Consider the following 26,791-nt stretch of genomic DNA (forward strand, 5'->3'; position numbering starts at 1 on the left):
TGGGCCAAAGACACTCCAACAGCCTTTCAAGATTATCCATGGGCATGCAACCTCTCAAGTGAGATCATTCACAGATCACCCTCCTCACCTTTAAGTGGCTTCGCACAAAGTCTTGCTATATAAGTAAATGCAGTAAGAAGGAATTCTCCTCTTCCGTGGGAATGGACGCCTCTTCAGCCCAGGAGTGAGAGAAGCTCTGTTGTCTCCCGAGTTACCAAATTTCAGTAACTTTTCTGGATCTCTTCCTTCATGGTAGTACTCGTACCGACGTGTCGACTCTTGCCGACCACTTTGCAACCCACTTTGCGTCTGTTTCGATGACCTCTTCTTATCTGGCTATCTTTCGAACGTATAAGTAACAGGTTGAACAGTGCCTGAACTTATCAATGACTGGGACCTTCTTCAGGCTCTTCACTCATCACACGATACCCACAGGCTCAGATTAGAGTCATAATGAAATGATCCAGCATCACATTGTTACTCAGACCCCATCCGCTCAGCGTCTTCAACCGTACTTGGCTATAAGTGGTTTCCCTTCGTGTGTGTGAGGTTTGAGGTTTTCGGGCGCTAAACAGCATGGTCATCAGCGCCCAGTTTCCCTTCGTAATGGCGAGAAAGTATCTGTGCCCCAAATCTCACTGGGCAAAAACCCAACATCCATCGACAGTACCGACCTGTTAGCCTTACCACTGTATTTCACATCTCCTTGAAAGGATGGTAGCCTGATGATTACGCTCGGTTCTCAAATCACAGGGCGTTTTGTTTCCCTATTAGTGCAAAAGAAATGGTTCAAATGGCTCTGAGCACTATGGGACTCAACTGCTGAGGTCATTAGTCCCCTAGAACTTAGAACTAGTTAAACCTAACTAACCTAAGGACATCACAAACATCCATGCCCGAGGCAGGATTCGGACCTGCGACCGTAGCGGTCTTGCGGATCCAGACTGCAGCGCCTTTAACCGCACGGCCACTTCGGCCGGCCTATTAGTGCAGATTCCGGGAGGGACGATCCATAACCAACCATCTGATTAGGCTGGAAACGCCCACATCTCATCAGTCTTTTTTGACTTACATTAGGTATACTACATTACTTGGCACCATCAGATTTTATTTACACTCCAATACTAAGGCTTTCTAGGCTCCCTACCGATTTTCATTCGTCATTTATTATCCAATCGGTTGTTTTGGGTTAGAGTAGGTACATTACTGAACTTCCCAGGGTCCAAGAGATTGGTATACCACATGGCTCCCTGCTGAGCGTTACACTCTTGCTCATTGCTATCGACGGGCTATTGACTTCTGTCAGACCACTGGTCACCCTCGCGTTGTATGTCACGGCCTTTTCATTTGGTATAACTTGCAATGTCTAGCCAAGCCGGCCGGAGTGGCCGTGTGGTTCTAGGCGCTACAGTCTGGAGCCGAGCGACCGCTACGGTCGCAGGTTCGAATCCTGCCTCGGGCATGGATGTGTGTGATGTCCTTACGTTAGTTAGGTTTAATTAGTTCTAAGTTCTAGGCGACTGATGACTTCAGAAGTTAAGTCGCATAGTGCTCAGAGCCATTTGAACCATTTTTTTCTCTAGCCTTGACTGAATACCAGTTCCAAGGTCCCATACGAAGAACCTCGGCTTGAACCCTTTCACATGGCTTCCAATTAGCTGCTGCGAAAACGCGAGTTAGGCATTTTTGTCGTCGAATAACGATCCATTCTGACCCACAACCCTACTTAGGTACCCACTGCTTGGTCGTTGTAGGACAGTCTCGATTTTTGGGACTACTACTAGCTGAAAAACTGACTCGGCTGTCCCTTATCCACCAACAATAGAATAGCTGCATGTGATGCATTAATGATGTCTGCTTCTTTGCTCACTACTCTTGGGGTGCGGATTGTGTTACTCTCCTCCATATTTACTGGGCCCTGGTCACGTCGCAAGTCGACTATGATTGACAGGTTTAGGGCTAGCTCTCCCCCTACAATTTTTACCATTCCTCAGTTACTCCCATTACCGAGCTAACTATTCCTTGATACCTCAGCGTGTGTCCTGCCAACTAATCCATTCCTTTAGTAAATTTGTGCCTCAAATTTATTTTCTCCCAATTTCTATTCCGTAACTCATTAGTTATTCTAGTCTTCCCATATAATTTTTAACATTGTTCTGTAGCACCACATTTGCAGACAGTCTATTCCATTCTTGTCAGAACTGCTTATCATCCAAGTTTCCGTTTCTGTGCAAGGCTACACTCCAGAAACGTACCTTCAGAGAAAGACTTCCCCTCACTTAATATTAGATGTTAACAAACATCCTTCTTTCTCAGAAATACTTTTCATGCTACAGCCAATATGCATTTTATATCTTCTCTTCTTCGTCCATCATCAGTTATTTTGCTGCCCAATGAGCAAACGTCACGTACGATGTTAAGAGTCAAATTTCCTAATGTAGTTCCATCACAATTACCTGATTTAACTCGAAAAGATTCCATTACCCTTGGTTTACTTCAACTGATGTTCATCATATCTCTTTTCAAGACAGTATCCGTTCCTTCGACTATTCTTCCAAGTACTTTGACGTAAACGAAAAATTACAGTGTCACTGGCAAACCTTATTTTTTAAAATTTTTATTCATTAATTGTTAGTGGTTTTCCTGTCGTAAGCTTCCTGCAGTTAAGGAGTATTTTTCACCAGACGCATTTCGCTTTTATCTATAAAGCATATTGTGTGGTCATTATGGTGGTGGTGGTGGTTAATGTTTAACGTCCCGCCGACAACGAGGTCATTAGAGACGGAGCGCAAGCTCGGGTTAGGAAAGGATTGGGAAGGAAATCGGCCGTGCCCTTTCAAAGGAACCATCCCGGCATTTGCCTGAAACGATTTAGGGAAATCACGGAAAACCTAAATCAGGATGGCCGGAGACGGGATTGAACCGTCGTCCTCCCGAATGCGAGTCCAGTGTGCTAACCACTGCGCCACCTCGCTCGGTGGGTCATTATGAAAACATGATATACTCGTACATCATATGTCTCTGCATTTAGGTGTTTACAGGTTAAAACAGTATTTCTTTATAATATTCGCGTACAGTTACTGACGATGTTTTCGTCTCATGTTTACATATTATGAAGCCCCCCTGTCTTTTTCTACTTTGTTGGTGCAGGTTAGCCACGCGGGATTAGCCGAGTGGCCTACGGGGCTACAGTCATGGACTGTGCGGCTGGTTCCGGTGGAGGTTCGAGTCCTCCCTCGGGCATGGGTGTGTGTGTTTGTCCTTAGGATAATTTAGGTTAAGTAGTGTGTAAGCTTAGGTACTGATGACTTTAGCAGTCAAGTCCCATAAGATATCACACACATTTTTGAGTGCAGGTTACGGCAGAAAATTTTGTCGCACATCCGCCTGTCTTTATTTTTTCTCTGTTTTAAATCCACTTCCTCTTACGCTACATTAAAAGACATTAAAATTGTATTTACTCTTCCTGAACTTTAATTCCCTTCCCAAATTTGTCACATTGTTCCTTTATTGCTTGCTTAACGTGCAGACTGAATAACATAAGTGATAAATTACAATCCTGTCTCACTACCTTCTCAACTAGAGCTTCTCTTTCATCTTTGACAGTTCCAACTGCCGTCAGTTTCCTGTACACATTGTAAATAACTTTTGTATTCCTGTGTTTTATCCCTGCTATCTTCAAAATTTCAGCCACTGTAAACGAGTCAACAATGCGATAAGCTTTCTCTAACTCTACAGATTAGAACAAGACCTAAAGTCGGTACTGCCTCGTGTGTTCATATATTTGTCCGGAATGGAAAGAGGTCTTCCCCGAGGCTGGCTTCTACCAGTACTCCAAAGTTCTGTAAATAATTCGTGTCACTATTGTGCTACCTTGACTTATTAAACTGATAATTCGGTAGTACTCATACCTGTCAGCACTTACATTCTTTGGAATTATAATTATTATTTTCTTACTGAGCGAGGTGGCGCAGTGATTAGCACACTGGACTCGCATTCGGAAGGACGACGGTTCAATCCCGCGTCCGGCCATCCTGATTTAGGTTTTCCGTGATTTCCCTAAATCACTCCAGGCAAATGCTAGGATGGTTCCTTTGAAAGGGCACGGCCGACTTCCTTCCTTCTCCTTCCCTAATTCGATGAGACAGATGACCTCGCTATTTGGTCTCTTCCCTCAAACAATCCAATCCTATTATTTTCTTGCTGTAATCTGAGAGCATTTAGCCTGTCTCATGCAGAAACATTATCTGATGGTTGGCTCTCCGAAGGATCTAAGTATTTTTGAGGGAATATCGTCTACTCCAGGAATTTTGTTTCCACTTACGTCTTTCAATAGCTGTGTCAACCTCGTTTCACAGTATCATATTTCCCATCTCATCTTCACCCACTTCCTCTTCTCTTTCTGTAATATTGTCCTCAAGTTTGTCCCCTCTCCAAAATCGCTCTATATGCAATGAAGCGCTATAGGAACTGGTATAGGCCTGAGTATTCAAATTAAACAGGCAGAATACGACGCTGCGATCGGCAACGCCTATATAAGACAACAAGTGTGTGGACCAGTTGTTAGATCGGTTGCTGCTGCTACAATAGCAGGTTATCAAGATTTAAGTGAGTTGGAACGTTGTGTTATAGTCGATTCACGAGCGATGGGACACAGCATCTACGAGGTAACGATGAAGTGGGGATTTTTCCGTACGACCATTTCACGAGTGTGTTGTGAAAATCAGGAATCTGGTAAAACGTGAAATCTCAGACATCCCTGCGCCACGTCAACATCGAAATAGGACTATTTTTCATTGGAAACACGTTGCCTGGTCGGGGAAGTCTCGTTTCAAATTGTATCAAGTGTATGGACATGTACAGGAGTGGAAACAAGCTCATGAATCCATGGACCCTGTATGTCAACAGGGGACTGTTCAAGCTGGTGGAGACTCTGTAATGGTGTGGGGCGTGTGCAGTTGGAGTGATGTGGGACCCCCCGATACGTCTGGATACGACTCTGACAGGTGACACGTACGTGAGCATCCTGTCTGATCACCTGCATCCACTCAAGTCCATTGTGCATTTCGACGGACTTGGGGAATTTCAGTAGGACAATGCGACGTCCCGCACGTCCAGAATTGCTACAGAGTGGCTCCAGGAATACCCGCTGGCCACCAAACTCCCAAGACATGAACATTATTGAGCATGTGTGGGATGCCTTGCAACTTGCTGTTCAGACGGTATCTCCAACCTCTCGTACTCTTACGGTTTTATGGACAGCCCGGCAGGATTTATGGTGTCAATGCTCTACAGTACTATCGCAGACAGTCGAGTCCATGCCACGTCATGTTGCGGCACTTCAGCGTGCTCGCGGGGGCCCTACACGATATTAGGAGGGAGGACCAATTTATTTGGCTCTTCGGCGTATTTCTTGCACCTTTCAAATTTCCCTTCTTTGCTTCGTTATGGTTCGCCATCTGAGCTCTTGATATTCATACAGCTGCTTCTCTTTTCTGAAAAGGTCTCTCTAAATTTCCTGTAAGCAGCTTCTATCTTTCACCTTGTTATGCATGCTTCTAGAGCCTTGCATTTGTCCTCTAGCTATTCCTTCTTAGCAATTTTTTACTTTCCGTCAGTCTCATTTTTTGGATGCATGTATCCCTTTTCGCCTCCTTCCTTTGGCTACCTTCTTATATCTTCTCCCTTCGTTGATTAATTACAATGTCTCCTGTGTTACCAAGGGATTTCCACTAGGCCTCGTCTCTCTACCTACGTGATCATCTATGGCCTTATTTACTTCATCTCTCAAATATACGGTTTTCATTAAACAGACCTCCTTATACCGCGTTTTAATTTGTAGTGTCTCAGCTAGCAGTCTCCAGGCTAATGATCGGTGATAATCTTGTCACGCTGTGGTATATGCTATGCATGACCTGCTTTCTGATCATAGTCGTTCTGCTCGCTCACTTGTCTTTCTCTGAGTCCCAAATTACTTGGGTATTCGGAGGAATGAACTGGCCGCCCATTTAGCAAGATAGCCTTCACTGAGGTGACAAAAGTCATGGGATACCTCCTAGGACTTCCTTTCGCGCGGCGCAGTGCAGCAGCTGAGCGTGGTATGAAGTCAACAAGTCGTTGGAACTCCCCTGCAGAAACATTGAGCCATGCTGCCTCTATGGCTGTCCATAATAGTGAAAGTGTTGCTAATGGAGCATTTTATGCACAAACTGATCTCTAGTTTATGCCCCATAAATGTTTGATGGGATTCACGTCTGGCGATCTGGTTGGCCAAGTCATTCGCTCGGATTGTCCAGAATGTTCCTTAGACCAGTCGCGAACAAGGTGATGCACTGTCAACCATGAAAATTGCCTCGTTCTTTGCGAACATGAAGTCCATGAATGGCTCTAAATGCTCTCCAAGTACACGCACGGACATAATCATTTCCAGTTTATGATTAGTTCAGTTGGACCAGATGACCCAGTCCATTCCATGCAAACACAGCCCACACCATTATGAAGCCACCACCAGCTTGCACAGTGCCTCGTTGACAACTTGGTTCCATGGCTTCGTGACGTCTGCGCCACACTCGAACCCTCCCACCAGCTCTTACCAGCGGAACTCGGGACTCATCTGACCATGCCACGGTTCTAGTAGTCTAGGATCCAACCGATATGGTCACGAGACCAGAAGAGGCGCTGCAGGCGACATCGGAGTTTTCAGAACGGCACTCGAGTGCGTTGTCTGGTGCCATACCCCGTTAACGCCAGATTTCGCCGCACTGTCCTAACGAATACGTTCGACACACGTCCCACATTGATTTCTGCGGTTATTTAGCGCAGTGTTGCTTGAATATTCCTTCGCAATTAGTTGCTATTATGGCATTCTTATTAAAATTTTAAAACTTAAGACGATGTAGTTTTGTTACGTAGGTGCTTAAAGATATAAACTGCTCACGCCAAATATGTAGCTGGATCCGCCTGTGCTCCATTTCTGCGTCGATAATGGAAAACTCCACTGATCACTGCCGTCACTATGACGGTTTCTTGAAACGTCTCTGTCACTGTCGCCGTTTAATGAAATTGTCAAACCCTCCACTGAATTTTCCAAAAGAACTTCATTCGCCATGCTTTTCATGATGCTCTGTGTATGTTTGACGGCTTTCTTCAGCGGTGATTTTCATGACTCTTCTTGTGAATGCTTCGACTGCAGACAGGCTAAATTTATTATTATTCCTTGCAACGTAACACTTACTTTGGGCTCATATTAACTTCATTCGGTTGAAATGGCAGTGGTAAGGTTGTAGGCTAACAACTGTTTGCTCACGTTTTTTTGCCAGTTCGTCGATTTCGTAGGGCGAACTGTGGCTTATGGAGAGATTTATTCTGTAAACTCCACCCTTTTAAGATCATCACTTACATCAACGCTACGACGCATAAGCCAATCGATCATTTCCCCTTTCCGGTTTGCCATTGTCAACAACAACTGAATGGTAAGGAGCATTATCTAGAACAGTTGTTGACAATTTTCCAAGATTTGGTAATAGTGAATATTCGAACCACTTTGTAAATGTAACGAGGATCGTTTCTTCGTGATAGTCTCCTGCTTTCTTTGACTTGAAAAACGTCGTCGATCTTCTGCACTTGCAATTTTCGACGAGCTTCCCGCTGACGTCGTACAGTATCACAACGAATAACGTAAACAACGGAAAACGGTAACAACAAACGAAACATTATAAACGCGCAAACAGAAAGTCACAGGGCGCAACGATCTCACAGGACAGCAAGCTGGCATAAACTGACGCCAACTGCAAGCAGGAAGTGTTGTGAAGTGGGGTAAAGGAGATTCGCTGCGGCTGCAGGTAACGTTGTATTGGCGGAGAGCGGCCCGGACCAGCTGCGTGGACTTACCCCGTATCACTACAATCCCCACTGTCAGTCTTACAGTAATTTAGGACAAACTACAGGAAAGCAACTGAGGTGTCCATAAGATCATGCTTTCTGAACAAAACTTTAAAACAAGAAAAAGGAAAATTTGAACAGAAATGATTTGTCTGAATAAAGTAGGTTAGAGAAACATCTGGTGATGCGCCTTTGAAAGGTGCTGTAAATCATGCACAGCACCTACGGGCCTGATTATTTCTCTCATCTTATTTCATTTTTATGCAAACTTTATGGGGAGGGGGGGAGGAAGGAGAACAAAGGGAAGGAACAAATCATATCAGCTGCATCGGGACTTGCATCTGGCTGGTCTAAAGCTTGTAAAATATCTTCTCTTTTCTTTTTCGATATCCCTATTAATTTTTCCTCAACACTAACTCGTAGTTTCACCAATACCACAGCAGCAAGGCTTTCCTCACTCAGTGGGTTATCTAAATAAAAGTTCTTCTTGCAGAAACTTTGAAAATAATGTTTATAGCTATCATACACACTATCTGAGAAATTCCTCCCCAGGAAGATGCTATTTCTAACATAGCATTGAGTACTGTTAGCCCAGTACCAGTCTAAGAATTTCTTAATAATTTCGTCATACGTTTGACACGATTTGCGAGCTCTTGTTCACCATGAAAGGGCATCTTCTTTCATTCTACTTGTAAGACATCCTATTTTCCCCCTGTCGTCCCATTTTTTCTGGTAATAGAATTTGGAACTCTTTCGCAAAAGCTTTAGAATGAAGTTTCCCTTTTGCCGAAAAATTATAGAAAGTACAAACTATTAAATAGTGGTCTTCATTTGTGTTATTTCCACTATTCTTTACAGCAACAATATCTTTCAATTTTGGATCTAATTTCTTTTCAAACCTTTCACTAAATATATCACTGTCTCTGTTAGTAAAATCACCGACCTCTTTCTGAATACTAGCTACACTTCTATCTCTGAAGATAATCTATTAGATAAAGCTGTCTCTATTTCATCTACTGTTTTATTTACATTGGAGATCGACGCATTCCATTTTTCAACCTGCTTACCAAAATTGTGATCTGAAATTTTAAAATTTTGTTTTAATTCTTTAATAAATTTACTGTGATTTACTACAGTTGCTTCCCCTGTGGTGACTCTTTTATCCAAATTTTAAACCACTCCCCTCTGTTTCTTGATTATATTCTCAATTTTTTCGTCTACCATTTTGAAATTTTGGGTAGCCTTCCTAACACATTTAGCCAATCTATCAGCTGTTTATTGTTAATTTCTTTCATAAATTTTGTCACCTGTTGTTTAGTGTCTCTAGCGCTTTTCTCTAGTCCCTCATTAGTTGCTTCGAGTTTTTGATTATTTTATTCTAGCTTCTTGTTTCATTACCAGTTTCTTCTGTTTTGTTGTTAATCGTTTTCAGATTCTGGGTTATTTGTTTAGTCTCTCAATCATTTTTCTTTAGTTTACTCACCATATCTTAAATCATGGCTTGCATATTAAATTCTGAACCACTAATTTTGTTACGTTCATTTTCTGTCATCATACTTTCCTTAACCACTATCTGAATGTCTGACTCAGCAACAGTTTTTGTGTTATCCAAAGTATTTAAGGGGACTACCTGGTCCCTCGTTACCTACGATATCATTCATCATCTCTACAGGGCCTTCTCTTGATTTTGCAAGCGGAAATACGTCACGCATATCTGATAAATCAGAGGTCTCCTGAGGCATATTCTCGCTAATATTTGCTACGCTACTTCTTCTAAGACACATTAACTATATAGGGTGTCCCATGTATCTTGACCACCATAAAAAACTGTTTGTCCAGATGCAACAAATTAAAAATGTTTAAAGCAAATGTTCTTTAGCAGTCAGGGGGACATCAATCAGCATGATTGCCTTCGTTGTAGCTTTATTTTTACAGAGATGTGAACAGTGATATATGACTTTTTGAAATGGCACTCTGTATTTTTTATTCGGTAATGCGTTTCCTCCCCTAAAGACCTATTCAAAAATGTATCACAGCGTAATATTCACTGAAAAACAACGTTATTAATCACGTAACACAACATTGACGTTGACGCTCCCAGCGCTTAGTGCAGGTACTCGGGGTAATGGAACACATCCACGTGCTGACGTTGACAGAGGACAAATGTAAACTTCAATAGAATGCACATCCGTCATTCCGTCAACCATCGTCAGTTGAAGAGTTGTGTGGGTAGAATGAACACCAACGAAGACAAAGTACAAATGCTGCTCATCTGTGGGGAATGAAAGAACAGTAATTGCAATATTGTTTTGTCATGTGTGGGTACATTTAGTACAGTAGTTCAGTCCTTTTAAATACTGTTGTGTAGAGTAGGCATACAATAAAGGCTGTCCTTACTACAACTGCATCGAGATAACGTTTCTTTTATTGTTGTTGTTGTTGTTGAAGGTAGGTGAAATGCTACGCAGGCAGTGGAACTGTACGGAGAGCGATATCCTGACAAGAACTCACCTTCCCGACGGATGTTTTCTCGTCTTGTTGCGACGCTTCTTGAAACGGGAAGTTTCAACCCACGACAACGAAATCGTCGTAGCACGCGCACAGACGAAGCTGCCAAAGTTACTGTTCTCGCTTTCGTTGCTATGAATCCACATGTGAGAACACGACAGCTTGAGCACGAGATTGGCATTCCTAAAAGTGGTGTATATCGTATTTTTACACGTCACCGGTTCCATCCTTACCATGTACACATACATCGAGAATTGCGTAGGAATGATTTCCAAAATCGTGTATAGTTCTGTCAATGGGCACAGCAGCATATCCTCGCCAACCCGAACTTCTTCTTCAATGTTCTATTTACCGATGAATGTTTCTTCTCGAACAAAGGACAGGAAAATACAAGGTACATGCATTATTGGTCCAGAGACAACCCACGATGTCTTAGACAGGTGGAACATCAGCGTCAATGGAGAGTTTACGTCTGGTGTGGGATGCTTGGTACTACAATTATTGGCCATTATTTCATCAATGGTAGTCTATATGGCACAGCGTATGCCAACTTCCTCTGACGAATTCTTCGTCCTCTTCTGGATGAAGTGCTGCTAAGAACCAGAATGCTTATGTAGTATCAACACGATGGATGTCCAGCACATAATGCCTTGGATGCACGTCGTGTTCTGAACCGAAGGTATCCTGCTAGATGGATTGGACGAGGAGGAACAGTTACTTGGCATGCTTGGTCTCTTTATTTAAATGCTCTGGAATTTTTCTTTGGGGATGCATTAAATACGTTGTCTATCGCGATATTCCAACAACTCCAGAGGACCTGCGGGAACGTATCCTGCTTGCTTGTAATTCTCTTCAGCAGGCAACACTGGGAACAGTAAATAATCATTTCATTCAACAAGTGCACCAGTGTATCGATGTCCAGGGTCACCACTTTGAGCACGTTTCAGTGTTCTGTTCCTGGGCAATGGTACAGGAAAGTCAAAGTCAATTTTGTGTTGTGTTTTTACGTGGTTTTCATTTGTTTTCTGACAACTCCAGCTAGTGGACAAGTTTGTGATACCAGGCTCAAAGTCAATGTTGTGTTATGTAATTAATAACGTTGTGTTTCAGTGAATGGTACGCTGTGATACATTTTTGAACAGGTCTTTAGGAGAGGAAATGAATTACCGAATAAAAAATACAGGGTGCCATTTAAAGAAAGTCATACCGATGTTCATATCTTTGTAAAAACCAAAGCTATAACGAAGGCAATCATGCTGATTGATGTCGCTGACGGCTAAAGAGCATTTGCTTGAAACATTTTTTAATTTGCATCTGGACAAACAGTAATTTAGGGTTCTCAAGATAAATGGGAGACCCTGTATACAACACTATACTATCACTTTAGCTCACTTCGAAAATTTTATATTTTATCGGGCGCAGTAATGCTCGACTGCCGCCTCGCCGAGCGTCGAACTCTGGACCTCAGCTAGAGCGCCTCCAGAGCACACTTCTCTGCTGCTATACTGCGCTAGAGTTATCCACGCGATGCCTTCGCGTTGCGTCGTTTCCTCCGGTTATGCAGCTTGCCTTGCCACGTTGGACGTGGACATTCCTTCTTCTCTACAATCTCTTCTCGAGTATCGTTCGCTAGTCTTCACTTGCGAAATGTTCGTACTCTAGTGACGCACACTGTATTTTTCGCTTTTGAAACTTAACGCTTTACGTGACACACTTCCTGCATTACCTGACTCACACAGTTTGAATGTTACACACTGCCATCACTTCTAACAGTTTTTGTTTACTTGCCGCTTCTTTTCTCGTCGCGTTTTTCATCGAAACTGCACTTCCCATTTTGCCCATAAATTGGCAATAAACAGCTTTTCCGTCGCTATTTCTTTACAGCCGTATTTCACTAACAAGAAGCAAAGTGTAAGACACATCTGCTGCACATTATCCAAACTGCGATGACATGTAAGAATCATCCAATGTAACTTGTCCAGATTCGCGGGAAATTCGTCTCCCCGCTTGGGGTGCCAAATGCAAACCCCACCCCCCACTCGTATTAAACCTACAGAAATGTCTCCGTTTAGCCGTGAGACCACAGATGGTGTTATAAGGAGCGTACGGTATAACTATCCACGCTTTCCCACCCGAGTTTTACGATAATTAAGCCAGTCCGTCCTTCAACTGACTTAGTGAGCCGCCGCGTAGGAATTCTTCCTACCTGCTAATTGGAGATGCACTCGTAGTTTTATGTCCCCTTACAGAGTCGTAGCATCGCCGTCGGATTCTAAAAGCACAATACTACTGTCTATGTTTTACGCAATGAAGTGGAAAGAAGTTTTTGTGGAAATAATTTTTACATAGGACGCCATTATGGTACCTTTATTTAAGAAACACTGTAAAATGAGCTAGCTCACACTGATTATAAGCTAACCGTTAACGATACGAGAGCACAGACTGCCACATGGCTAGATCGAAAGGCATCCGATAGACCGCTGTGGCGCGCAGTCTGAAACTTGAGTGTGCAATCGGTATGGTTCGTGTAAGATCGTACATATTCGGTTATGCTAAAGCTATTCATGTGTTCATTAAGATCAACGTTTCCTGGCATTGTAAAATTACTGAAGCATAGTACAGCACTTATGACCTGTAGACCCCTCCTAATGTCTGAGTGACAAAAGGCAACTTTTGTTAGCAAATATTTATTAATAAAAGTCACTTGATTTCTGCCGGAGTAAATGTACTTTCGCTGTGCATCTTTTGGCTGACGTCTCGAGCGATTTCTGTATCAGCACCTCATCCCACTGGCCCTCAATGCGCCAGACGGCCAACTGCCTCTACTAGCCAGCGTCGCAACCTACCGCTCGCCACTGCAGTGCTGATACAGTCACTTTGCGTATGTGAAACAGCAAAACTGGAAAAAAGTAAAATGCGATGTTATCTGCTAAAAAGGGGTGCCTTACACTTTCCTCAGTGGTGCTTATTTCATCAAAGATGTTCCTGGAATTATTCTTCAGACTAAATAATATGCTAGACCACTCTGCACTTCCCCATTTGTTCCTCTCAGATGTTGAAATTGGTGGTTCAAAATTCGTCTATACTGATACCTCCAGGATCGACGCTCATATCGGCTATGCATACAGACCTTCCGTGGGTAACGAACGATACTTCATGCCATACAGGTGCAGTGTTTTTGCAGCAGAATTAGTGGTCATTATCGGAGACTTCAGTTTTACTTTCACTCGAGCCTGTGAGAGTTTCCTAACCTGCACTCACTTTCTAATCGGTCTACAGGTCATTAACCAACTCTGTCCTCTGAACCCATAGATTCTGTTCATACACGACGTTCTGTCTTACGTCAAAGATACTGGGAGCTTGACTGTTCCTTCTTTAAGATTCCGGTGAACTCATTTGCTGATCGGTTAGCTATTCTAATCGTTCTTTCCTTTATTAAAATTGTTTGAATGTTGTTTGTACAGCATATGATGAGCAAAGAGAGGAAAAGGAGATTGTAATGCGGAGAGGAGCAGTCAAAATCGGTGTATCCTGTGTTGTCGGCCTACCTTTAACATGATGATGCGTGACCGTGGAAGGATAATTAAGAAGTTTTGTTTCCTCAGAACGAACCTTGTAATAGAATGACTCGAAGAAAGTAGAATAGGACTTTGTAATGTGGCTACTGAATGAAGATAAGTTAGTTTTTGGAACCTGTAAGCAGCACTTAAGGCTGCGACAATGGGGGCAGATACATTGCATCATCGTATTAAGACGACGGACAAAAAGGACATCTGGTCATCCAGCATCACTAGCATAGCCAAATCTAGACTGACATGCCGAGCCCATGATGGTTCGGAATAAGGCCAGGAAAGAGAAGAAAATTGTTATTAACTGGTTACTCAGACACAGAAACTGACCGACCCTTTGTAAATGTAATTGGTCTGCTATTTTACAATGGCTTTTATCAGTCGTTTTTCTGCATTGATTTATGTTTCTTTGATGGTCGTGTGAGTATTGTATTTTACTTACTGTTCATTGTGGTCACGTGCATTCCTGTTTCATTTTGGATGTTTTTGTAATTTTCTTCAATTTTATCCACATTCGTCCCTATTTATTTATGTAATTGCGCCGCAGACACGGCACAGTACTGACGATAACCACCAGACATGTTTCAGACGTCACTCTGGCGCTATCCAGAGACTAAAGCTGCATTCACTACGTAACGACAAAAATGTAGCGATCACAACTGATGTCAAATAAAGAAATCATAAATAATGGATGCTATGTTTGAATGTAGATTAGCCGAAGCTTAATACTCTTATGCATCGTATCCCTTATTTTAGACGACAGCTCAAAAGAAACGGAGCGGACCGTGGTGGAGCTTTGTACAGGTAACGCAGCCAGTCGTATAGAAGCGGTGAATGCTATGCGTAGAAACATGACGAGGCTGGCTCGCGTTCTCAGTTAACAAAGCCTTATTTGGAAATTAGGAACTGCCGGCGGGCGCTGAGTGGTGGGTGGTGGGTGCTGGGTGCGGGCCGTGCAGTAATGAGGTGAGCTTAATGAGGGCTCCGCACGAGGGCGCCTCATGCCGCGCTAATAACCCAGACGTCGACGCGCCGCGCCACATTGGCAAGTGCCTGCCGCAGCCGTAACTTCGTCAGCGCACCCGCTGCGCCGTCTCACGTTGCAAATAAGGTTCCCGACTCCAAGTCCCACAATTCCCGTGTCGTGCGTGTTGCTCCCTTACTGAAAATGTGAAAATTGTCTGCATGTCGGTTTGCTACAAATTGTCTGCACAAACGAAAGAGAAAAACTCTGATAGTGTGAGATCACGAAATCAGTGGTAAATTTGTGGAGTTCGTCACAAATTCAATTATTTAGGGATGTTGTTGTGGTCTTCAGTCCTGAGACTGGTTTGATGCAGCTCTCCATGCTACTCTATCCTGTGCAAGCTTCTTCATCTCCCAGTACGTACTGCAACCTACATCCTTCTGAATCTACTTAGTGTATTCATCTCTTGGTCTCCCTCTACGATTTTTACCCTCCACACTGCCCTCCAATACTAAATTGGCGATCCCTTTATGCCTCAGAACATGTCCTACCAACCGATCCCTTCTTCTAGTCAAGTTGTGCCACAAACTCCTCTTCTCGCCAGTTCTATTCAGTACCTCCTCATTAGTTATGTGATCTATCCATCTAATCTACAGCATTCTTCTGTAGCACCACATTTCAAAAGCTTCTATTCTCTTCTTGTCCAAACTATTTATCGTCCATGTCTCACTTCCATACATGGCTACACTCCATACAAATACTTTCAGAAACGACTTCCTGACACTTAAATCTATACTTGAAGTTAACAAATTTCTCTTATTCAGAAACGCTTTCCTTGCCATTGCCAGTCTACATTTTATATCCTCTCTACTTCGACCATCATCAGTTATTTTGCTCCCGAAATAGCAAAACTCCTTTGCTACTTTGCCTCATTTCCTAAACTAATTCCCTCAGCATCACCCGAGTTATCTCGACTACATTCCATTATCCTCGTTTTGCTTTTGTTGATGTTCATCTTATATCCTCCTGTCAAGACACTGTCCATTCCGTTCAACTGCTCTTCCAAGTCCTTTGCTGTCTCTGACAGAATTACAATGTTATCGGCGAACCTTAAAGTTTTTATTTAGGGATAATATACCAAGAAGCATTATATGTGCCACGAATACGTGATATCAGCGGTAGCGAAGGAAAATTATACATTGACGGAGAGAAAACGACAACACCAAAAAATAATAGACGTAGAGTAACGAAATTTCAGTAATACATTTGTCTAGGTAGCATATTTAAGTGATTAAAATTGCAAGATCACATGTTAATATAAACGCGAGATAAACCATTGCAAATGTGAAATGCTGGTACATTAATAACCGTTGTAAACACTAGAGTGTTGAATATAAGCATGAAGACGTGCCTGCCCTGTGTTCTAAAGGTGCCAGATGTCAGTTTGTGGGATGAAGTTCTACGCCTGTCGCATAGTCAGTCAATACGGGTACTGTTAATGCTGTTTGTGGATGACGGTGGAGCTGTCGTCCGATGATGTCCCATTATGTGCTCGGTTGGAGAGGGATCTGGTGATCGAGCAGGCCGAGGCAACATGTCGACACTCAGTTGAGCACAATGTCAACCCAAATACCTTTCAGCCGTCTAATTTCCAAACAGTTATTTTACTTGGCTACCAGTTTCGGCGATTTACTGCGTCATCTTCAGGTCCACTGACCGACGATGAAGAAGATTCCAACCTCGGTTCCGATCAAAATAGGGGCCATCATTCGAAGACTTCAGATTTCTGCTTGATACAGCGATCACTTCAATCATCATCCTGATATAGGTTTTCCGTGATATCCCTAAATCACTTAAAGAGAAATGCCTGGATAGTTCCTTCTCCATCCTTCCCTAATCCGAGCTTGTGCTCTGTCTCTAGTGACTTCGTTATCGACGGAACATTAAACAATAATCCCTTCCTCCCTCTGGCGCCCGAGTTGTAACAGTTCAGTGTGTCACTGTAATGACAAATGCTGCTCAAATTGAGCCCCACGCTGAACACTATGTTCGTTCGTCTCGGTAGTGCCACGTGGCCGTCTGGATCGTAATCTTCTTGCGACCGTACATTCTCGTGACCACCGCTGCTACATTCCTAGCAAGTCTTTATGCAATATTGCAGGTGGAACATTCAGCTTTTCGTAGTCCTATTACACGATCGCGTTAAAACTCAGTAAGGTGTTAATAATGGTGTCTTTGTCGCCTTAAGGGCATTCTCGACTAACATTAATTCACAGCGTCCAATCTCAAAGGTAACGAACACTGACGACCGTTACACCGAGTATTGAAAGCAAACTTGAGTTGAATCCTTACAGTGGCGGTACTTACGCCACTCTTACGCGACTGGGGCGAAATTCTAGTAGGCATGAACATTTACATGTAAAAACAATCCTACCATTTTTCGTTTACGTCGCGCAACTCCTCCTTGGTTTTGCGATTTTTTTCAGTCAGTGCACTTACAAGTAATATTACCACAAAACACTACTCAGTGACACGAACACGTGAAATCAGCAGGATCAAAGGCAAATCATAGTTTCAGATTTGTCAGGGGTATTGTGAAAAGTACACTGCGATTTGAAATAAAACTGCGAGGAAGAAGGTAGTGCGACCAGTTGCAGAGATCTACTCCACCGTTTGAGGGCATTGTCAAGGACGTGCAACACCAGGCATCCAATCAATCCAGAGACTTGCTGCTAGAATTATAAATAAATCGGTACAGCCATCATGCAAAAGTAACGGTGACGCTTCAGGAACTCAAATAGGAATCTCTGGTAGATAGGCGAAGTTATTCTTGCAGAATCCTGTAAGTTAAATATGAAGGCTCGGTATTTGAATAACTCTGTTGGTCAATTATGCTGCCTCCTTCTATAGTATACATTGCATTTAGGGCATTTAACGAGACACAAAATAACTTTTCCATTGCTCTATGCACGACTGGAATAGGGAGGAATGTCACTAATATCAGTACGACATACTCACTACCACACATTTTAGAGTGGATGACGGAGTAATACAGGGTTGTTGAGAAGACCACTACGGGAAAATAACGAGGTGTATAGAAAATAGATATCAGTGGACAGAACATCTCTCATCACGTTACTGGTGCTCCACACGAGCACCGTTTGTGGCGCGGCAAACGTCAATACGTTCGTGCATTCACTGAAATCGCTGACACGAATTACCTGGAAAGACGTGACAACAGCCTGCTTTGATGATCTGTGCATTGTTGCCTATATGCAGGCTCGGACTTACCCGTCTCTAAAGTATGGAGCAGATGACTTTCCTACATGTTCTGACACGACTGCCCACTATAATTTTTGCCCAGCTGTCTTTGATACGTAGAGGTACTTTCAAATAACTCCCTATCGATGAACATAGGCCTATTTGTTCCTATTCGCAGGTAGGCAGCGAACCTTCGTGCCGATTCGATACTATCTACACTCATAAGCCAAAACATTATGATCACTGCCTACTGTGACGTTGGATGCTGATATGTCTGCGTAAGCAGAAGAAACTAACGATCAAAGTCCGAAAACAATTTATCGGGCTGTTCAATTAACCAAAACAAATTCTCCAAGTATAACACCAACACAAAACAGTGATCCGTCTTCGAATCACAACTACAAACAAGAATAATATAGAAAAGACTGAAATAATTTCCTACTAGTCTCCGCCAGAGACTTCTCCGATATACCAAGTCTAATCCATAGATCAGCGTGAAGATCTAAGCTGGGCTGCTGGGGCGGCAGCTATCCACGTCTGCTGGCGGTTGATGAACTGCCGATGTGCGACCGAGTGCCGGCCTCTATAGCGCTTCGGCGGATGAGTACCTCGGAACTATTTTCCATCACGTGGTTTGACGTGTGAAAATAGTTCTAGGATCTGCAGTGACCTCTTCCTTATGTTTATGTGAGACGGTAGTCGTCTCTGGTGGCCGCTGGTGTCTTTGCTATGTTGTTGTTGTTGTTGTTGTTATCGCTCATCAGTATTGCATGTGTATTGTGTAGTGCTTCGGTGTGCCTGCGAAGCGGGCAACCCGCTGCTGCAGGCTGTCAGTTTGGTTGCTGATACTCTAGGCGCCGTGGTGTCTGGTGGAGAAGGCCACAGCAGACGCTGCGTTGCAGGCATGTGACGTGGTAGCAAAAGTGTGTAAGCGAAGGAGACGCGGATACGAGATTATCCTAGGGAATCTATAGATTGCAAATGGGGAAATCCATTGAGATAAGCGACTTTGACAAAGGGCAGATTATTTTTAAGCAAAACCTGTGAATGAGTATCTTTAAAATGGCGAAGCTGGTCGAATATTCGTGAGCTGCTATCGTGAGCACCTACGGAAAGAGGTAGGAGGACAGTAAAACTACCACTAGGCGCTAAATGGTTGGATGTCGACGACTCTTCACAGAACGTGGGGTTTGGAGGCTTGTCTGCTCTGTAAAGTAGGATAGATGGTGATCTGAGGCATCTCTGCCGAAAGACCACAATGGGGGTGCACGCAAAGTGTTTCGGAGCACACCGCTCATCGTACATTGTTGAACATGGAGCTTTGCAGCAGACCACCCCTACGTGTTCACATGCTGACCCAACGACATCGTCAATTACGACCGCAGTGGGCATGGTGCCATTAGGATTCGACCGTTGATCAATGAATAGGTGTCGGCTCCTCGAGTGAATCACGCTTTTGCAACACTAGGTCGATGGTCGTCTCCGCAAACGCCGTCATCGAGGTGAACGGCGGCTCGATACGTGCAGCGCGCTACAGATGCAGGCTGGTGGGAGCAGTATTATGCGATGAGAGACATTCTCCAGCGATTGCATGGAACCTGTGATAGTAATCGAAGACATGCTGACAGCTGCGAACGGCTTGCATCCCTTCATGCTTGATGTGTTCTCCAACGCCGATGACGTCTTTCAGCAGTATAACTGTCCATGTCTCGGAGCTAGAAATGAGCTGCAGTGGTTTGAGGAGTATCATTACGAGCTCACGTTGACGGCTCGGTGACCAAATTAGCCTTGCGCAAATCCTACGGAACCGATATGGGTCAGTGTTGGACGCCATCACCGCATACGCAAATCAGCGGCCCGTTATTTACACGGATTACATGATCTATGGGTAGACATCTAATGCCACATACCACCACGAAGCTACAAAGAAACTGTCAGATCCCTGATACATAGAATCAGTGATGCATTTCGTTCCAAAGACGGACAGACAGGCTATTAGGCAGGTGGTCATAATGTTTTGGCTCATCATTGTATATAGCAGACGAAATAAAGATTAATGTTTGCCTTGTTGTGGCAATGAATTGTTAAATGCTTCGTTGCAATTTATTTGTATTCAGCAAACAGCAAGCTTGTTTGCAATGAAATCGTAATATAGTCGTAATGTATTACATGTCTTAATCGGTCAGTCTAATATCCTCATCTACATGTAAGTTATCAGGCCTCACTATAATCAACGGCGCAGAGCATTCTGTACTATTGTTAGTCATTTTCCTCCGTATTCCACTCAAAATTCAGGGAGAATTTTTAAAACTGTGAATCGTGCCAATTACTAACAAAAATTCCTCTCAGTTCCTTCGTTACTCCTTTAATACGGTCAGATGTGGATCCTAAAAACTACAGTAGTACTCAGGAATGGGTCTCAGACACAATGGATGTCACTCGCACAGGTACTCAATCAGTGGCAGCAGGTGACCCAGCGGCGTAATCTGCCTCCTCGGTCCCTTCACGCCTTTCTCGGCTGTATACAATGTCATCCTCCAGTGCAACTGCAGCGGTTTTTTCCACCATCTTGCTGAACTCCGACAACTTCTCAGCTTTCAACCTTTCCTCTGCATTGATCTTCAGGAAACTTGGTTTCCGGTGATGCGAACCTCCGCCCTCCATGGCTATTGGGGTTATTATAGGATCCGGGCAGCTTATGAGAGGGTATCTGGTGGCGTCGGCATCTGTGTCCTTCACTCCCTTTACAGCGAGACTGTCCCTCTAAAAACACCTTTAGAGGCTGTCGCTGTTCGTGGACGCCTCAGGCTGTAACTGTCTGCAGTCTCAATCTTCCACTGGATGATGATGTCCCGCAGCGTGTCCTGGCTGCGCTGATGCCACCTTTTCTGTTACTGGGCGAGTTCAACGCCCATAACCCTCTGTGGGGTGGATCAGTGGCAACAGGCCGAGGTAGCATCTTTGAGCAAGTATTGGTACAGCTCGACCTTACTCTTTTAAATAATGGTGCCTTCACACTTTCAGTGTGGCGCATTGCACGTACTCAGCCATTGACCTTTCGATCTGCAGCACTTGCCTATTACCGTAAGCGCAATGGAGTGTGCATGGCGACTTGTGCGGTAGTGACCACTTTCTGATCTTTATTTCACTGCCACAACGTCACTCTTCTGGGCGGCCCTGCAGATGGGCTATGAATAAGGCTGACTGGGACTTGTTCACCTCCATTGCCACTATTTCTAATGACGCCATTAATGCGGTGGTTCACTCGGTCACCACTGGCATCGTTACTGCCGCAGAATCTGCTATTTCCTGTTCTTCTGTGTCCCCTCGGCGGAGGACTGTCCCATGGTGGTCGCCAGAGATCGCTGAGGCGATTAAAGATCACAGGCGGGCACTCCAGCGCCACAAGCGACATCCCTCATTGGAACAGCTCACCACCATTAAACGGCTCCGTGTGCGAACCCACTGCCTCATTCGCCAATGCAAGTAGGAGTGCTGGGAAAGGTATGTCTCCACCATTGGCCTCCGTACCTCTCCATCGCAGGTTTGGGCCAAGATTTGGCGACTCTCTGGCTGTCGGACCCCTGTCAGTGTACCTGCACTTTCACTGAATGGAGCAGTCTGTACTGACTCCGACACAATTTCAAACCGCTTAGCGGAGCGTTTTGCCCAGAGTTCCACTTCTGCGAATTACCCACTTGCCTTCCGCTTCCTGAAAGAGCGGTTGGAACATCGAAGCCTTTCATTCCACACACGCCACCCTGAATCGTTCAATGCTCCGTTCAGTGAGTGGGAATTCCAAAGTGCCCTAGCCACTAGCCCTGATACAGCTCCCGGGCCAAATCGCATCCACTGTCAGACACTCAAACATCTCTCAGTGTACTGCCAGCGATGCCTCGTAGTCCTTTTCAACCGTATCTGGGTTGAGGGTGAGTTCACATCGCAATGGCGCCAAAGCGTCGTAACCCCTGTGTTGAAACCTGGAAAGATTCCACTGCAGGGGGACAGCTACCACCCCATTAGCCTCACCAACGTACTCTGCAAGTTGCTCGAATTCATGGTGAGCCGTAGGTTGAGTTGGCTACTTGAGTCATGGGGCCTCCTGGCTCCATCTCAGGGTGGGTTCCGTAAGGGCCGCTCTGCAGTCGATAATCTAGTGTGCCTGGAGTCTACCATCCGTACGGCCATTTCCCGCCGTCAGCATCTGGTCGCCATATTTTTTTACATGTGGAAGGCATACGATATGTCATGGCGACTCACATCCTCTCTACGCTTCATGGTTAGAGTCTTCGGGGTCCGCTTCCGATTTTCATACAAAATTTTCGGTCGCTTTGTTCTTTCTGTGTGCAAGTTGCGACCTCCCATAGTTCCTCCCAAGTTCAGGAGGATGAGGTACCGCAAGGATCTGTCTTAAGTGTCTGCATCTTTTTGATTGCAATTAATGGGATCGCTGCGGCGGTGGGAACGTCTGTCTCTGCTTCCTTGTATGCTAATGACTTCTGCCTATACTATAGCTGCACTGGCTGCTGAATGGCAGCTGCAGAGCACTATCCACAAGGCGCAGTCTTGGGCTGTAGTGCATGGCTTCCCGTTTTCATCTGCCAAGACCTGCGTTAAGCATTTCTGATGGTGACTCACTTCATTCTGAGCCATGGCTTTATCTTGAAGGTGAACCTCTTGCTGTGGTGGAGACGCATCGGTTTTTGGTATTGGTTTTCGATACCCAGTGGACTTTGCTGCCTCATATTCAGCAGCTTAAACAAACGTACTGGCGGCGTCTTAACGCTCTCTGTTGCTTGAGTCACACCAGCTGGGGTGACGATCGGTCTATCCTTCTACGGCTGTACAAGTCATTAATTCAGTCCCGTCTAGATTATGGGAGCCTGGGTTATGGTTCGGCATCCCCTTCCGCATTGTGGATGCTGGACCCCATCCTTCACAGCGGGATCTGACTAGCCACTGGAGCTTTACGGACAAGCCCTGTGAACAGCATACTTAGGAAGGCAGGTGTCCCTTCATTGAGTTTCCGGCGCCAACGATTACTGGCCGCTTATGCTACACACGTTTGCAGCTTGCCCAGGCATTCCTATTATCGTCTTCTGTTCCCTCAGTCGGTCGTCCATCTTCCGGAACGGTGGCACTGGTCACGGTGTACGATCGCTGTTCCCGTCAGAGCTCTTCTCTCTGGGCTTGAGGTTTTCCGTCTTCTGCCTCTTTTCCGGGCCCCTCTGCATATACCCCCGTGGTGTGTGCCCCGCCCATGCCTTCAGCTCGATTTGGCACAGGGTCCGACTGACTCAGTCCCACCTGAGGCCCTCCGCCACAGATTTCTTTCAATCCTTGCCGCGTTTCAAGGCTCTGATGTTGTCAATACTGACAGTTTGATGGTTTCTGGTCGTGTCGGTTATACTCTTACTCTAGGGGATCATTATGAACAACACTCATTGTCGGCTGGCTGCCGTGTTTTCACTGCTGAGCTGGTCGCCATCTATCGCGCCCTAGAGTATATCCGCTCCTGCTCAGGTGAATCCTTCTTTATCTGTAGTGACTCCGTGAGCGGTTTACGAGCTATCGACCAGTGTTTCCCCTGCTCTCGTCTGGTGATGGCTATCCAGGAGTCGCTCCATACTCTTGCCCGTTGCGGTCGCTCTGTGGTCTTTGTGTGGACCCCGGGTCATGTAGGCATCCTGGGAAATAAACGTGTTGACACGCTGGCCAAACAGGCTGTTGGTGCACCAGCCTTGGAAATTGGCATTTCGGAGACTGACCTCAGGTCAGTTTTGCAGCAGAAGCTACTTCGTACCTGGGGTGAAGAATGGCGCACCCTTCCTTCACCCAACAAACTTCGGGCCATCAAGGAGGCTACCGGTGCGTGGCGCTCCTCCTTGCGGGTTTCTCGCAAGGACTCTGTTGTCCTCTGCTGGCTGCACAGTGGCCACACCTCGATAACGTACAGCTATTTATTGCGTCACGAGGACCCACCTTTACGTCGCTGCGGGTCATCTTTCACTGTGGTCCACATCTTGTTGGACTGCCCGCTTTTAACTCCGCTCAGGCAGACGTTTCCGCTACCTGATACGCTTCCTGCACTTTTATTAGATGACGTTGCGATGGCAAATTTAGTTTTGAGTTTTATTCGTGCAGGGGGTTTTTATAGCTTGATCTAAGTGTTTGTCCTTTTTTTGTGTTGAGTCTGGCCTTTGGCCTACGTTTTTAGACTGGGGTTTTAGAGCGTTTCTTGGTGTTCTTTTGTTTCTATGGTCGGCCAACCACTGTCACACTCGGTGTGATTTTAATTCGTTTTGTCTGGTCTCTCTCTGTGTCTTTCTTGTCCTGTGTCGTCTCTTGTCTTCTCCATTGGTTTTTTTATTCCTTGTGGGTGTTTCAAGTTTATGGAGAAAGGGACCGATGGCCGTAGTAGTCTGGTCCCTTCAGTCCCACAAACCAACCAACCAACCAACCAACCAACCAACCCACCCACCCACCCTTGGCGGAGCTGTGATTTGTACTCAGGTGATTCGTATGTAATTGTTTCTGACTTGATAATCGAGGCACCACAGGTATCAACAGACTATTAACGAAGAATAGTAGTTGAAGCTAGAAGCATGGGACATTCTATTTCTGAAATCGTTAGGGAATTCAATATTTCTAGATCCACAGTGTCAACAGTGTGCCAGGAGTACCAAATTTCAGGCATTGCCTCTCATCTCGGACAGCGAAGTGCCTGAAGGCCTTTGCTTGACCACCGAGAACAGTGGAAATTGCGTAGAGTTGTCAGTGCTAACAGACAAGCAACAATGCATGAAATTAGCCCAGAAATGTATGTGGGACGTAGGACGAACGTATCCGTTAGGACAGTACGGTGATATTTTACGTTAAAGGAGTACGGCAGCGGACGACCGACGCCAATTCCTTTGCTAACAGCACGACGTCGTCTGCAGCGCCTCTCCTGGGCTCGTGACCACATCGGTTAGACCCTAGACGACTGGGAAACCGAGGCTAGCTCACCTCCCATTATTTTAATAATTTCCTTCACTTCTTCCAAGCAAAAGCTGTCTGTTTTACGTTAGGTAGCTGGCGTAAAGTTCAATACGACAGCTAAAAGGTAAACCTCAAGCTCAAGGAACATGTGCCTAACTAATTAGCCCCAACCGTTTACCTAGTGTCAAATGTGCTTCTACCTCTTTCCGTCCCCTGAACAAAAATCTTGAGCTTCTTCAAAATAACTGTCACTGACGTGAACGAGAGCTAAGATAAAGATTGAATACTGAAAGATAATTTTTTTGTTATTCTAGCAAATAATTTCGCACACATGTTCCCTATCTCCCCTCGGTCTTTCATACAGGCTTTCCGTTTGCCATTGCCAGTATAATTCGCGCAATTAGGCACTCGCTCCACCGTTCCGTCTTATCTGTTCGTTCGCTACAGCCAGGCTACCTTTCCACGCCCTGCATAACGGCCGGCGCCAAAATTCGCGCTGCTTCGAGAATGGCGCGGGTTCAGCGGCGCTCCCTCCAATAGGCAGTGGCGCGTGAAGTGGGTACTGAAACAGCATAGTCTCTACCCTTGCAAGAGTAATAACCACAGGAAAACTTTAGGTAACAATATTCCAAACACTGTGTGGTGGAATGTTGCGTTATTTTGTGTGTACTACCAACTGCGACAAGAGTTCGTTTTTTTTCCATTACGTACTTGCAATTGCTTTCGTACAACGAGGCTCAAACTTTTAATTCTTTACTAATGCAAGTCGTTTGAGAAATTGACTTGCCTACCTTGATATTATTCGTTATTGATTTACTTACCTTACTAACCGTTTGTGCTTGACTATTTCGTCGAGGAAGAAAATACGAAAGAAAAAGAAAAACTGCAGAATGCTTTGCGGAACCGAACACAGGTTCTCCGCTTCGCACGCAGATCCTTTGGTCGCTGCGGCAATGGCACTTTCGTCGAACGGCGTTTATCGAAAGGGAATATAAGCGGCAGCTGTATAACTTTTTTTTTCGACTTCTAAAAAAATATCCATTTGTGGACCTAATATACAGGGTAATTCACGAAGATATGCAAAAATTTTAATACGTTATTCTGCAAGTAAAACAAGAGAAAAACGTTCATATAAAGCAAATATTATTATACAACTAAATTTGTTTACTTTCCATTAAGAATGTAGAAGCGTTCATGTCATTGAAGGCAACCGTTAAAAACTTTGTGCTATTGTCTCGAATTTAGAAAACAAATTGGGCCAAGTAGTTAATAAATTAAAAATCTTACGAAATTACTTCTTTGCTTCTCTGGATGTTTTGGAAAATTACTGAAGCTACACGTCTGGGACATGTTTTATTAGATTCACCAGATCAATAACAAAATAAATGTAAATCATGCTTTATTTTAACCTCGTACGGTTTTGCGATCGCTTCATATTAGCGAAGTTGAACAATTTGTGGCAAAAACTTTTATTAGCCGTAAGTCTGTAACTAAGCATTTGCAGACATGTGTTTGTATGAGCTATTTTCTTTAGTTTTACTTGTAGACTAACATACTAAAATATCTGCGTATCTTCGCGAAGCACCCTGTATATTGATGATAAATGCTGTTTTCAAGTATCTGT

Source organism: Schistocerca nitens, chromosome 3, assembly GCF_023898315.1.
Source record: "Schistocerca nitens isolate TAMUIC-IGC-003100 chromosome 3, iqSchNite1.1, whole genome shotgun sequence".
In the NCBI taxonomy this organism is placed as follows: Eukaryota; Metazoa; Arthropoda; class Insecta; order Orthoptera; family Acrididae; genus Schistocerca; species Schistocerca nitens.